General features: G+C 33.5%; 1 long non-coding RNA gene across 1 annotated transcript in view; it reads left to right on the top strand.

Moving 5' to 3' along the window:
- Positions 1–13921, top strand: part of LOC308502034 — a 63936-nt gene that overhangs the window by 31377 nt on the left and 18638 nt on the right. Inside the window, exon 5 of the long non-coding RNA XR_013993988.1 lies at positions 4123–4329. This is a non-coding gene — a long non-coding RNA (uncharacterized lncRNA). The remainder of the gene's footprint in view (positions 1–4122; positions 4330–13921) is intronic.

Raw genomic sequence — 13921 nt, 5'->3', positions numbered from 1 at the left:
TGCTCAAAGTGCAGGAGCCAGTAAACAGGGAGCCAGGGATGGCATGGAAGCAGGATGTCAGACCCCAGAGACCACAGCATAACAAGGACAGGAATTTAGGCATTTGAATTTACATCCAGCAGGCTGCAAGGCAGAGATGAAATAAATACATGTATGAGACTTAATGAAACACACTCAAGTGGTCAGAAGGATTAGGAGGGGCTATTGCAACGGCCAATAGAAGACCACTGGTGGCACATCTATTAAAGCATCGGTAGCAGAATGTGGCTTAGTGGCCTGTATGCATCCACAATGGGTACTTCCATGCGGTTCTCCATGGACATGGTTTCCAAGCCTAGAATGCGTTGATCTTGCTGATTGCTTCCACCTTTACGAAATTCCACACCTATACTTTGTATGTATATGTATAATAAATAACCCATTGTGATGTGTGGCACTGGCATGCATGCCCTAGAAAAAGAGCAGCCTTAGGTGATTCTGTTCTGAGTTGGAATTTGTGCCCACTGGGAGCAGAAATCAGCAGGAAAATAAAAGGAAGAGCACTGAGATTCAGTTTCTCCAGGTCAATTTCTTCTGTCTCAGCTTCAGTGTCCAGCAGTCCTGCTTCTTTATGGGCAAGTCGAAACTGGAGCTCTCTTTATAAGACCTTATAAGGTCTCTTTACGAGGTCTTATAAAATTATAAAGGATTATCAGTCTTATGCAAAGTATAATTTGTAACTGAAGTCACATGTATCTGTTGCTTGTTTTTGTTGTTTTATTTTGTAAATCAATTTTATTATCTAGGCCATTTTTCTGTGCCTATCTTTTATGTTTGAAATACTGAGTTTTCTTTGTTCTATATTGGCTCATTTAATTCAGTGACTTTTGGATAACATTTCGTAGAAAAGGTAAAAGATGTAGTTAGTATAAACAGACATGTCAGAACTATTTATTTGGTCATTATAGTAAAGATAAAAACTAAGGTACATAATGAGTATTTACTGCAAGTCAGGAAACATGCAAAAGGTTTTATATGCATTATCAGGTTTAATACAAAACCCTCTTAGGAGGATAGTGTTATTATTGGTGTTGTTCCCATTTTACAGATGGGAATCTTTTATTCCTAAATTTTTTGAAATTAAAAATTATAATGGCGTTAAGATTTGCTTTTTTTTTTCCTTTTAAAAATGACTTTATATTTGAATAGACTTTACATTTAGTTTTAGAAATTGTACTTCCTTATACAATCATTGCAAAATATCTTTTAATATTTGCTGTTATGTTTTCTAAGCTAATTTATTACACACCTTTCACCTTACACATTCATTTTCCACCTCAATGCTATAAACCAAAATAAGCGATTTTTTTCTAGGTCCAAAGATTCTGTTTTTTTTTTTTTCATTAGTTTCAGGTGTACAAGACAAGGTAATACTTAGACGTTCATCATTTATATCCCTCACACTGTGAACCCCCCTCCCCCCATCCACTATCCCTCCGACCTCACACTGAACCATCACATTATATATATAAAATTATAGTTGGCATTCATTAATGTTTAGCTTCTGGTGTACAATGCCATGATCAGGTATCCACAGTATCCCTTAGATATGCTTTTGTAAAAGAACTTTCTAATCCCACAGCACATATTTTCTATTTTGGCATTTCCCCTTCCAAACTTTGTTCAAATGTACTTAACTCAGTAATCAATATATCTACAATTCTGTATTCTGCTCTTTTTATTCAGTATAGTCATAAGAAGTTGCTTTTCTCAATCATCCTCATTATCACATAATGACTGCATATAGTAATTGCTATAATTTATTTAATAATTTCTCTCACTGAGGACGTATTAGCTTGTTTCCATTTTCTATTTAGATGCTACTACACTGAAAATTTTTGTGTAAGTAATATATTCTCTTTGAATTTCCTAGGAAAAAAGTCCTTTTGTCCAAGAGCAAACAGCTTTTTAAACTCATTCTAACCTTGAGTTCGAATTATTTTTATAGGAGCAAATAGTGAACATGATTGACACACTTATTCTGTAATCGTAAATGTCTTTTTTGAACTCTTCTCATTTTTAGGTATGAATTGTTTTTCAGTATTTTAAAGGTGTAGTTTGAATGATTATATGGAAATTAATACATAGTAATTAGCATAGGCCTAAAGCGTGATTTTTTTATTGCATGATTTAATTTTAAAAGTATGTGAATTGGGATTTTAGGAGACCGGTGCATACAACAAAAGTATCATTCTTCATCAACATGTATTTCTTGAGAAACTACTATGCGTTTTGCCCCATGGTTGTCACCTAGTTTATGATTGTGAATGTGATGGACACAGCTCATTTCCCAACAGAACATTACAGAGTCACAGCTAAGATTTTTTTGTGTTTGTCATTGTGCTACAACACACTCTTGTCCTCAAACATTTCTAACTTTTTTCTTCTTTTGCTTTTATGGAATCTGGTTCAATCTCTACTATTAGCCCAAGACATAAAGGATAAAAAATATCTTACTTTCAGCAAGTGATATGCGTATATATAATTTCTAAGAATTCCTGAAACTCTATTTTTCCTCTCAGGTCTCTGTGCTGGTGGGATTTAAGAAACGCTTTTATCTTTCTAGGATGAAAGTATTTTGCTCTATAGTTTTGGGAATCCCTGACTCATCTTAACCCTATTACATATATCTTACATTGCATCTAAACATGTTTATGTGTTTCGCACGTTAGGCTAAATAAACCAAGTGCAGGGACTTTGGACCCTCCATTACAGGAACATCCTCATGCGAAAATAAAATGTAAATTTAGGGTATATACCATGATGTATTCACACACTGAACTATAACTGCAACTTTCACAGGTAGAGATAACTATTTGGGTCCCGTTAGGGTGCCAAATACATAGATTTCTTATGTAAAATGCACTTCAAAATTGCATTTTAACTTTTCCCTAAACTCTTCCATCCCAGAAAGACCTACTCATTTGTTGATGGATATAACTTTATTATCATATTGTATATTACTTTTTTAATCTCTACAGTGCTCAATTTTTACTTCACTGGTGCTTAAACGTTTCAATGGGAAAAAAAAATATTTGTCAGTAAATAATCTGTTGATTTAATGTCTTTACATGCAGATCAAGCTTTTTACTGATTCACTGAATGTTTCAGAAAAATTATATCATTTTATAATAATGTCATGCATGTTACCTGATATGGATTTAAATTTCAGTAAATTCATCATATGTATGTGTGTGTACCTACCTATGGATTGATTGATAGATAACACACAGCTATATGATTTCAATGGACTGATTTTTTTTTTTTTTGAAGGGAAAATTTGTTTTAGGATGTAAAGACAGATATCTGTCTCTCGATACAAAGTTGTATGAGCGATTCTTAACTGAGATGCCCAGATTAGTTTCTCATATTATTCTGTATAACTGTGATTTGAACTCTTATGTGAGGATACATTCCAGAAATTGGAATTTATAGAATTGGAATTTATAGAGTACTGTTCTGGCTGAGAAAGGGACAGGTGGAGACAACTTAATAATGTCATAATATCACTTCCGTGGGTTGATGTAAGGCTACTTAGCCATAAAGCTTTCTCCTTTGGGTAACAGTCTGCCCATAGACGTTACTAAGGGAGCACAGAGGTGGAAAAGAAAATGCAAAGGCATCTGAAAAAGGAACTCTGATAGATTTTTTTAAAAGTCTCCTTAAATTTTTAATATCCCATAGCCTTAGCACTGGGATTGAAGTCCTCCCTATTACAACTTTGCACATACCCTACCGTTTGAACTCAGACCCTAGGAACTACATGTCTGAGAGCTGAATGTATTCTTGGTCCCAAATCAATCTTGTCACTGCTCGCAAAGCAATGCAAGATAATAAGTAGTATTCACCTGATTGCTTTCCTGCTCTGAGACAGCTGGTGACGCGTGTCTTCCTGATAACCAGGAGTTTCAGATCTAAGGCAGGGATAAAGGGAAGCTGGGAGCTCGAAGAATCTAAATTTGACAGTCGATGGCTGAGGAGAGGGTCAGAAGGGATAGAATCCGTGACACGTATAAGAAAGGAACAAAATTTATCTGCTCTGGTTGCAATGATTAGATGTCTTTTTGTCTGGCTTCCTTACAGCGGTTGACTGATTGTACCCACCAGCTGGCTAATATCATAATTAACAAAGTTGTTACTACATTCGCAAAGTTTAATAAAAAAAATTTGCCAGTGATATGATGGCATTGTCACAAAGATCACAAGGGACCCGGAGTCGACTTTTGCTCAAGGTGGAACGGCAAAACTGTATAAGGCAAGATGAGAAATTGTGAACTTGTTCAGCCAAAGGTATGTTTCTTTCATAATTCCACATCCTGGGTTTTCTTATTAAGGTTTTTGTTTGATGGTTGGTGGATTCTTTTTTGTTTCGTGACCAAAATGATTTATAGAAAGATCTGTATGTTTCTTGTTCAAGCATATTTTCTGAAAGCTTTGGGTTTTTTCCAAATCTGGAAATTCAGAAATATAATGGAGAAGCTTTCGGTACCAAGATGAAATATAAAGCAATGTTTTGTCTGTTGTTTCTAGCTAATCTTTATCAGGTTTCAGAATAACTATTTGGTAACAAATGTCAGTTGAACACTTATATCGTGTAGCTTTGGATTTATTTTGCTCAACAATGTAAAAGCCATTGCTCTGCTTTATTCTATTGTGTCAACCTAGTTATAGGAGTGAAAAAAAGCAAGCATAGTTATAGAAAAGATAGAGATTCTATTTTAGTTTCAAGAAATGCTCAGAGTAGGGGAAGTGATGGCTGAAGTCTTGATTTTAATTAAACACAGTAATTGGGGCTTTTAACAACATTTAAGAAGACCGGTATTTCTTGAAATTATGTGCTATTCCCCAGTGTCATTCTGGCCATTGACTGTTATACCTGTACTTTCTTTTCACTGTGATTTGCTTTGCTTGATTGAATATTCAAGCTCTGGGGAGTTTCCAAATTATAGTCATCATATATTGCTAATGAATGAATGAGAATATTGATGGGGGGGTGGGGAGAGACATGTGCCTGTGCGCTTTCTCTGAGTACAGAGAGAGGAAGGCATCTCAAAAAATATGCAGAAGGCAAAGTTTGGGTTATTTATGCTGTGTCACACCAGAGCTATAATACCAAGGCAATCAATTTTCTATGTAATTGGAGACATACGGTAAGGTTCTTTTATTTTTCCCTATATGGTCATCCAGGCCACTGTATCATAGAAAAAAAAAAGCAGCAATTTGTTTTCTGCCCATTGCTGTTTGTCTTTTGTGTTAATAGCAGTTTTTAAACATCATGAAATAACATTTTCGAAACAAATTAATTCACAGCATGTATATTTTTAATAAGGCCATTTAAGCTTTCTCGTGGTTTTATTCCTAACCACAGGAGGCTAGATATTCTGAGTATACTCACTTTAAAATTTGACAATCAAATTTCCTATTCTCAAATTATAAAAACAGTGAATCATTTTATGGGTTTCTGAATTTTATTTTTTATTAGTTTCAGGTGTACAAAACAATGTAATAATTAGACATGTATACCCCTCAAAAGGTGGTAACTCCCCTCCCCCAATCTGTTACCTCTCTGACATCATATATAGCTGTTATGAATTTTTAAGCCTTTAAGTATCCAGGTAATTTTTTTAAAACTGCTTATTGAAATTTTGCTTAAATTTTGCTTACATTGCTTTAATCTTCTCTAAAATTTAATGATGGTGATAAGACAAGCTGAAAGTGAAGTTTTAAATCATTATTTTATTATGTTCTGGACATCATTTACAGAAGAGAATTTCATTCTCATGATAGAGACTCTTTTTATTCTTGGACTTTGCATCTCTCTCCCCTCCTGGTATCTGGCACATAATAGGCACTCAATATATATTTATCGAGTGAAGGAATTAATGAATTTAAGTCTTCATACTGCTATTCAAATATGCTTAACATTTGCTTCCTCTGAGTCAATAACTTTTGTACGCAGTAAACATTATGGACAGAAACACGTAGATGAATGGCATAATCACAGACAATAGGGAAGATGAAGTTCCAAAATAATATAATGTTGTTTTAACCTAAACCCCCATAATATTTTGTGTAATTGAGATTTGCTATTGTAAGAACTCAGTTGGAGTAGCAAAGGTCTATGAGGATTAGAACGGGTTAGTAAAGTGGCTCACAGCTGATGTACCCGTTCTTTTAGACAGGATTATCTCCTGATATGTGTAGAAATGAACTCTTGTCAGAGTTTCAAAGGAATTAATATTTTTTGATAAAATGTGCTAATGTAAAGAGTTAGAAGATTAGTGGTGCATAATGAAAGCAATGCATTTTTTTCTCATGGAAATAGGAATGTAATAAATGTCCTGCAAGTGATTGGGGCTGTAGCAATTTTATTGAAGATTAAAGTTTGATTGACCTTTGTTAGGGTGATTAACCCTTCTGAAATTAAAAGCCAGAGCTGAATTATTCTGGCCAATTTAAATGCAAACATTGAACAGGTCGTATGTCATTCAAATAATAATAATAAAAAACCCTCCTATTTTAATTTTCATTTTTGCACGTCTGAATGGGATGCTGCTTTGGAAAGATCATAGCTCTGGCAAGAGCATCTCGGTGGCAGAGAATATAGAATAATGTACAGATAATTGGGAGCACGTGGGAAGAGTCCCAGGCATCACTCCCTCCCCCCATTCAAAACATCAAAACCACTACCCAACAAAAGCAGGGAGCCTGAAGGCAATCTCCACACACTGAAAATGCATGATCTCAATAAAAAAAAATATCTAAGAATATCCTGAAAAAGGTTAGAAATAAATAACAGTCCAATCCAATGCCAACCACCAAAGCTGCATATTATATCCAGGTTTAATCTGTATGCCTTCTCCTAAAAATGGTGTGTGGGGGGAAGCTGTTTTGAATGATTGCTTATGAAGCTGTTCGTAAAAGTTGATTATTTCTGATGGCTGGTGTTTCATTCCCCATGGTCTCTGATAGTCTATGGATATATTCAGTATTTCCATTAAGTTAAAATATGTCATAGGCAGAGCAAACTCTAGTTATTTACAAAGTCGTTTAATGGTTTCATTTTATTTTTCTTCATTAAATTTTCTTGAAGCCTCGAAAAGTTGCATATTCACATCGCTTCAAAAAAACGGTGTCTATTTTTCATATCATATTACATTTTTTTATTACTAAGTCGGTGAATATTTTTAGATTTAGGTCCTACCATGTAGTGAACACAGCTTCCTTTTATGTGTCTGTGGGCTATTAAAATGATAATAAAGGTTCTCTTCATTCCATGTGTAATTTATTTCTCTCTCTTTTCATCAAAGAATTCATGCTGAATGTGTCAAGGTAGAAAAGTCAGAGGTATTACAGTATAAAAATTAAGAAGCCTGAGGTACTAGAGTTTATTTTTGCACAAGCTTTTCATGTGCTTTTTAAACATTCTTTTGAAAGATAGGTTTCTACTCCAGACATATGAAGAAAGTCAAAGATGAAAAACTTTTGATAGAGTGACAGATTATTCAGCTAGCAAAGTGACAGCGACATCGTCCAGAGAGCTGGATAATAGCTTCCAGCATTGATTAATAATACGTTTAACTAAGATCTGTTTGATATCAGGATAATTTCCTAATTTTTAATTTTGGGACTAGTATTTAACTACAAATTGTAAACAAATATGTTGTTCTGAGACGGTATAAATTATTAGCTTTAGCTTTGGTACATTGAATTGTCAAACTTGAAAAAAAACCCAGTTGTTCTCGGATAATACTTGTTGTCTTATTAAAAAGAATTTTCACTCAAAAATAGACACTACTGCTAAATTAAATCCCTAAAATAAGCAGTATTAATTCTTCAGATATAATTCAATAATCTTCTCTAATTTGATTTACCTTTTACCAGAAAGAAATGAAAATAATTTTGGCATTAAAATTTATTGTAAATACAACATTCTCTAAGGATAAAAAGCTATTGTGCCAAACTACTGATAACATCCTTCTCTGTATTGCTATTAATTATCAGCAATCATTTCCATAACAGAAAATCTTGGCTCAAGAAGGGGAAATTCATATTGTCTTAGTTTAGAAAAAAAGAATTGGTGAAAGAACAAAGACAAATAAGATTATATTTTGTTAAATCCCAAATCCAATCATTTGTTTTGCTTCAGTGTGCTTAGAAGACATTTTCATTTCTTTGTTACCTTTGTTTCTGGCAATCTGTCCTCTCTAATCCATCCAGTCCCAGACCTGACATTGTCTCTTATATTTGTGAAATAACATTCTTTGCCTTTAACAAGCCCAATTTAATCTCTTTCATATTTTTATGGACCACACAGTTTCGTTGGAGTCCTTCTGTTTAAAAAAGCAGGCTGCTTTAAAAGTGACCAGTGGTGTCATTTTATTCATTGCGTATTATTTGTGAGTCAACAATTGAATTTAATTCCACTAAATTTTAGAGTAGGCCTATCATGAGCAATTTTATTGTGCTGGGCTAAGGAGAGATAACAAATGGCAAATTCAAGGATTTTTAGGGTTTTACAAATCATTAATAGTCAAAAAGTAGTCACCTATGAATTTCTCAAGATATTATTCTCTTTAACAGATAATAATTCTAGAATAAAATTGTTTGGTTAATATCGGTCAAATGAATTATTTCTTGTAATTTGTTTGACAAATAAGAAAAATACTGGAGACAATAAATGCTCTGATGTTATCTTTCCAGCTAATTGTGAAGATCGGTTCCCTAGCATTAGTCTTCAATTGAATTGGAAGCCTACCGAATGTAATGTAGTCATGTGTGGCCTATTGATACATTTCATGCTAACTGTATTAAAATTATCACATCACCTCTAAATATTACTTTGGAGCCTGGAGAACTGTTTTATAAGATAACTTTGACTTAAATGCCTTCAGCATTAGTATTTCTGGAGCCATTGCTGACTGATTTTTGTTCAGTTTCAACTAGTATTTATTGAGCATCTTCTATGTTTCAGGTACTCCTTCCAACCCTGTGAGTTGTTTCTGTGAGCCACGTCTTATGGACCAGAAACTGAGACTCAGGGTATAGAGTGATTTGCCAGAAGTCAGACAGCTAGTCAGTGGCCCAGCCGGGGTTGGAAGCTAGTGCCATATTTCAAGACCTTCTTTACCAGACATATGATTGTGATGTCCATAGCATTCGACTTTGCTCAAACTCGGGGACTATGAGCACAGGATTTTTAGATGAATTTAAACACTTTTCTCTATACAAAGCAATTTACTAAAATGCAGGAAGTAAAATGAAAGAATTAACTCTCCCCTGATTGACTTCTGAGGAAATAAGAGAAGATGTGGTTTAGAAAGTCAAAGATTACTCACTGGCACATCCATCCAGTAAACTTTACTTAGTTGGCTCATTTCATGGACATTAGAAATTGTCCTCTTCAAATAGTTATCATTTAGTTCTTTGAAAACTGTCATTAGGATCTTTTAAAAATTGTCTTTAAAATGTTTGTGTTTATCTCCCTGTCATTTAAAATTCATAAATCTGTTTCATGGAGACAAAGTCAGAGGTATCACCATCTCACCTCATACACTTTCATTGGTGGAGTGGTTTGACAACCCACTGATAAATGTGCCTCCATATTTTATGATTCCTGCTTTGAAACTAGATATGAGCACAGAGTTAGATTTATATTCCATAGGGAATTGTCCAATTGTTTATACATATGTGTTTAAAGGAATTTTCGGAAAAAACGTTATTGATAAATATGAAAAATAAACCTACAAGTTGTATGTAATTACTACAACATGCAAAAAAGATATTCTACTTAGCAAAATAATCTTGGTTTCCATTTCCTGACTTTCATGAGAATGAAAGAATTAACCAAGGTTAGCCGAAAAGTAAACCTCTGAAAAATTAGCCTAGGAGATTCCAAAAGTTTGGAATTGATAGATAAATTTTCACTTGGAGACTGGGTCCACCTTTTGAAAGTTGATTCTTTTGGTCTGTAAACTCTCTGGGCTTGTATCAGTGAGTGTGATAAGTCTAAATCCGTCTTTGTATTTACCCACACAGCCTCAAAGAGTGCCTGATACATGGTGGGTACTGAGGAAATGTTTGTTAAATTGTTTTGAAAGGGACTACTACCATTAACATAAAACTAGGACACTGGACTCATCCCTTCATTATAAAGGTCTGGTGTTTGCACTAAGAAATAAATCTAAGCTTCAAAGTCTAATGACCAAAAGAAGTTAAAATATAGATGATAGATAGATATATGTAGATATAGATATGCAGATGTAGAAATTCATATATAGATACACTCCCATATCATCAGAATGCTTTTAAAAATGGCCCAATATTTTCTTCCACTTTAGCTTGAACTCTAGGCCTCGTAATCTCTCCCCACCCGGAATTGTTAGTCACTAGTTAGTCACTTATAACTTAACAACATTTAAACTAGTTATAAATTGATAAGAATATTTAATCAAAAGTATCAGATTGCTTTATATTAGTAGGAAACAGGAAAAATAATTCACAATATTCATTTTGAAATGAATGTAAAAGCAACTAAAGGACATTGTGTAGAATCAGGGAAACTTATGAGTATTTGTAGAAAAATAAGAAATTACTATTGTGAGTCTAACTGCAAATGAAAGTACTTTGCAGCCGAGAAAACTAAAATGTGTAATAAAACATGACACACTGAGAGCGTTTTCCCTAAGAGATGCTAGACAAGATGGAAGAGCAAGTTTGACCAACATCTCTTCTAATTATGTAAATACTTAAAAATTCATTAACCATTTGAGTCCCGCTTGAGGATGATTAAACCCTTAGACAAATGTGAATCAACTTTACTATGTGGAAACATTGAGGAAAACATTTATGAAAACATGATCCAATTTCTGAAAATACAGGCCAATTAAAGTTTGAGATTTAATTTAGGAATTTTTACTCTGCATGATGTATATATTAATGATGATTTCTCTCCCCTTATTCTTCATCTTCATAAGCAAAAGGAGATTTTTTACTTATTGACATATTACTGAAGAATCTAGCTTTCTCCAAAATTATACATTTTTTGCATAAATGTGCCTAATTACCTGAATTCAGTTTTGATTAGCAGTGTTAATTGATGCAGCTGTGGATGGTATCTGTTTACCTAAATTACCATGTGCAAACAGCAATATGTCTGGAAGTGAATATGCTAAACTGAAAATACTAATTAGCTAAGACAGATTGTTATTCAAGTCACATTGCGGAGCTTTCTAATGAAAGCCTGGATATGTCAGGGTTTTATGATATTCAAACAGAAATGTCTATATTACATATGATTTCTAACTTTAATTCATAAGAACAGATGGGATGTCAGCCAGAGCTCTTCTGCCTTATTCCAGTATTAATGTGAATATTTTACTCAACTGGAGATATATTCATATGTTTTTTTGTAAGAAACACATCGTGTGCTTTGACGATGTGCCAGCCCTGCACACCCAGACTCATCTATTTCTTGACCAATATATATCCTATATTATATCCACCTACTGTCCCAAAGATGAAAATAAATCATCCACTTTGCAAGTTTACTCACATCAACTGGCTAATTTAATGTTATCAAATAGCAAAAAATTTAGTTAAACAGACCCCTTACACTGAGTGTTTTCTTTTTGCATCCCAAACTAATAATAATAATAACAATACAAGTTTGATCATAGAATTTTTTTAGATCAATTAACAACTCACAGGACTGAAAGATGAGTTTTCATTGCCTTCAGATTATTTCATCTTTAATCATGTAAAAATAGGTAGCAAAGCAGTGCTTCTTTTCAAGGACCCAGCTTTAAAGCATTTCAGCCTTTTGTGTCTTTGGTTCCCATTACCTTTGTCCTAAAGCATGACCTGCTTTGCTTAAGGTTTCTCTCCAAAGAAAGCATTAATCTTTTACTGTCTGCTGTCTCACTCAGCACTCATTAATCGCAATGTGACTTAGGGATACCCAAATATTATAGTACAAATCCTTCACATCGTATACCATGTTTCCCCAAAAATAAGACCTAGCCGGACCATCAGCTCTAATGCATCTTTTGGAGCAAAAATTAATATGAGACCTGGTCTTATTTTAATATAAGACAGGGTTTTATATAACATAACATAACATAATATATAATATAACATAATAAATATAATATAATACCGGGTATAACATAATATAATATAATATAATATAATAAAGACTGGGTCTTATATTAACTTTTGCTCCAAAAGACGCATTAGAGCTGATGGTCCGGCTAGGTCTTATTTTGGGGGAAACCTGGTAGTGAAGAAATAATGGGCCCATCTTCACTTTCCCAAGAGGCTGAATAAATGTGCTTAATGCATAAGTCTTTTCTTCCCAAAGACTGTGAAAGTAAGGCCTCTTGACACGAACTTAAGAGTTTAAGATCTCTTATTAGATATTTTAATATGCCGTGAGCAAAATGGGGATAATTTTTATGATGCGAATTTGAACATAATTATAGTTTGGCATATTTAATTTAGGTTTAAGTGAGAATTATAATTACCAAAAATTGAAGTATATAAATTATGCTAATTTCTATCCCCAAAGTTTTGTGTTATTTGGGTTCCCTAAGATAGTTTTAGATCCAGCAAGATTACAATAGGATCTAGTACTGAAAATAAGGAATTGTGAAAATGACTTTTTTACATCCTTGCTACAAAAATATTAAATACTGTTAACTGGCCCAGGAAAACATGAAGTGTTTGAATAGTTTAAATCACAGTAGATAAAAGGGACACTAAGTCCTAATTAGACCATTTGTGTTCTATTTTCTGTATTAATACTAATTGTAGCATATTACTGCTATTTGCTGCCCAGTGAATAAAGCCAATCTCAATATTTTTAAAATAAAATTCACGTGTATTATAATGACGATTATTTCATAATATGCTTGGAAAAGTCACCTTTAGAATTGTCTTGCCTCGATTATCATTTTAACAGTCCTTTCAAAGATGCTTACTGTAAAACTCCTTTGTTCTTATAATTTCTTTATTTTTAAAAACTTGTAAAATTGTATTAATTCTTAGTGGCTATAGGTAGCTTACTGAATGTTCTGTGGACAGTCTGAGACAGCTCACTGTTATAGAACCAAAATGTGTGTGTGTGTGTGTGTGTGGTGTACACATATATTCATAAAATCACTTAAGCAAAGAGCTGAATTTAAACACTAGATTCAGCCAACCAGTTTGAATATTGGGTGTGTTTACTTTCTGTATTGCTTGGTTCACTAAAACAACTGTTAAATAAATGTAAGTCTGTTTTCAGAGACTACATAAAAGAAGAAAAATCCTCTCTATAAAATTTTGCTATTTATTCTATTCAGAGTAATGTTTGGGGAACTCTTTTCTCATCGTGAGATTTTCTAAATATTTTATTGATTTTTTTTTTTATCTATCTGTATAGATGTGAACTTGTCTGTGTCAGAATTTTTAAAATAGTCTTTGTTGGCACGTGAGCATTTCTACACACTAAACCTTAAAATGGGCAAACAAGTCAGTGATATGAAATGTGAAATGGAGTTACGGATTTTTATCAGACATTCCAATGAATTGTCTTTAAGCAAATCACTTAACTTCAGTGTGCAAATTAGTTAATGTTAAGAATAAATATAGCTATCTTTCTGACTTATGAAGGATTTATCACCATGCCCAAGGTTCAACAGATCCATAAATGAAGTATATGAATTTGTTCTTTGAACCCTAATTGGCATGTGGGGAAAGCGGGTCAGAGAGAGTTAAAGGCTGAGGGACTTAATCCTTTGAAAAAATTTTGATTCAGTTTTATTACTTCTGAGTACTGCTAATGTATTCTAAGATTAATTTGAATCTTTGCTTTGCTTCGTGTATGCTGGTTTCTTTCAAG

This window comes from Rhinolophus hipposideros (assembly GCF_964194185.1).
Source record: "Rhinolophus hipposideros genome assembly, chromosome: 9".
NCBI lineage: Eukaryota > Metazoa > Chordata > Mammalia > Chiroptera > Rhinolophidae > Rhinolophus > Rhinolophus hipposideros.
The sequence above is the reverse complement of the archived record's forward strand: the minus strand, read 5'-3'. Positions and strand labels throughout refer to the sequence as shown.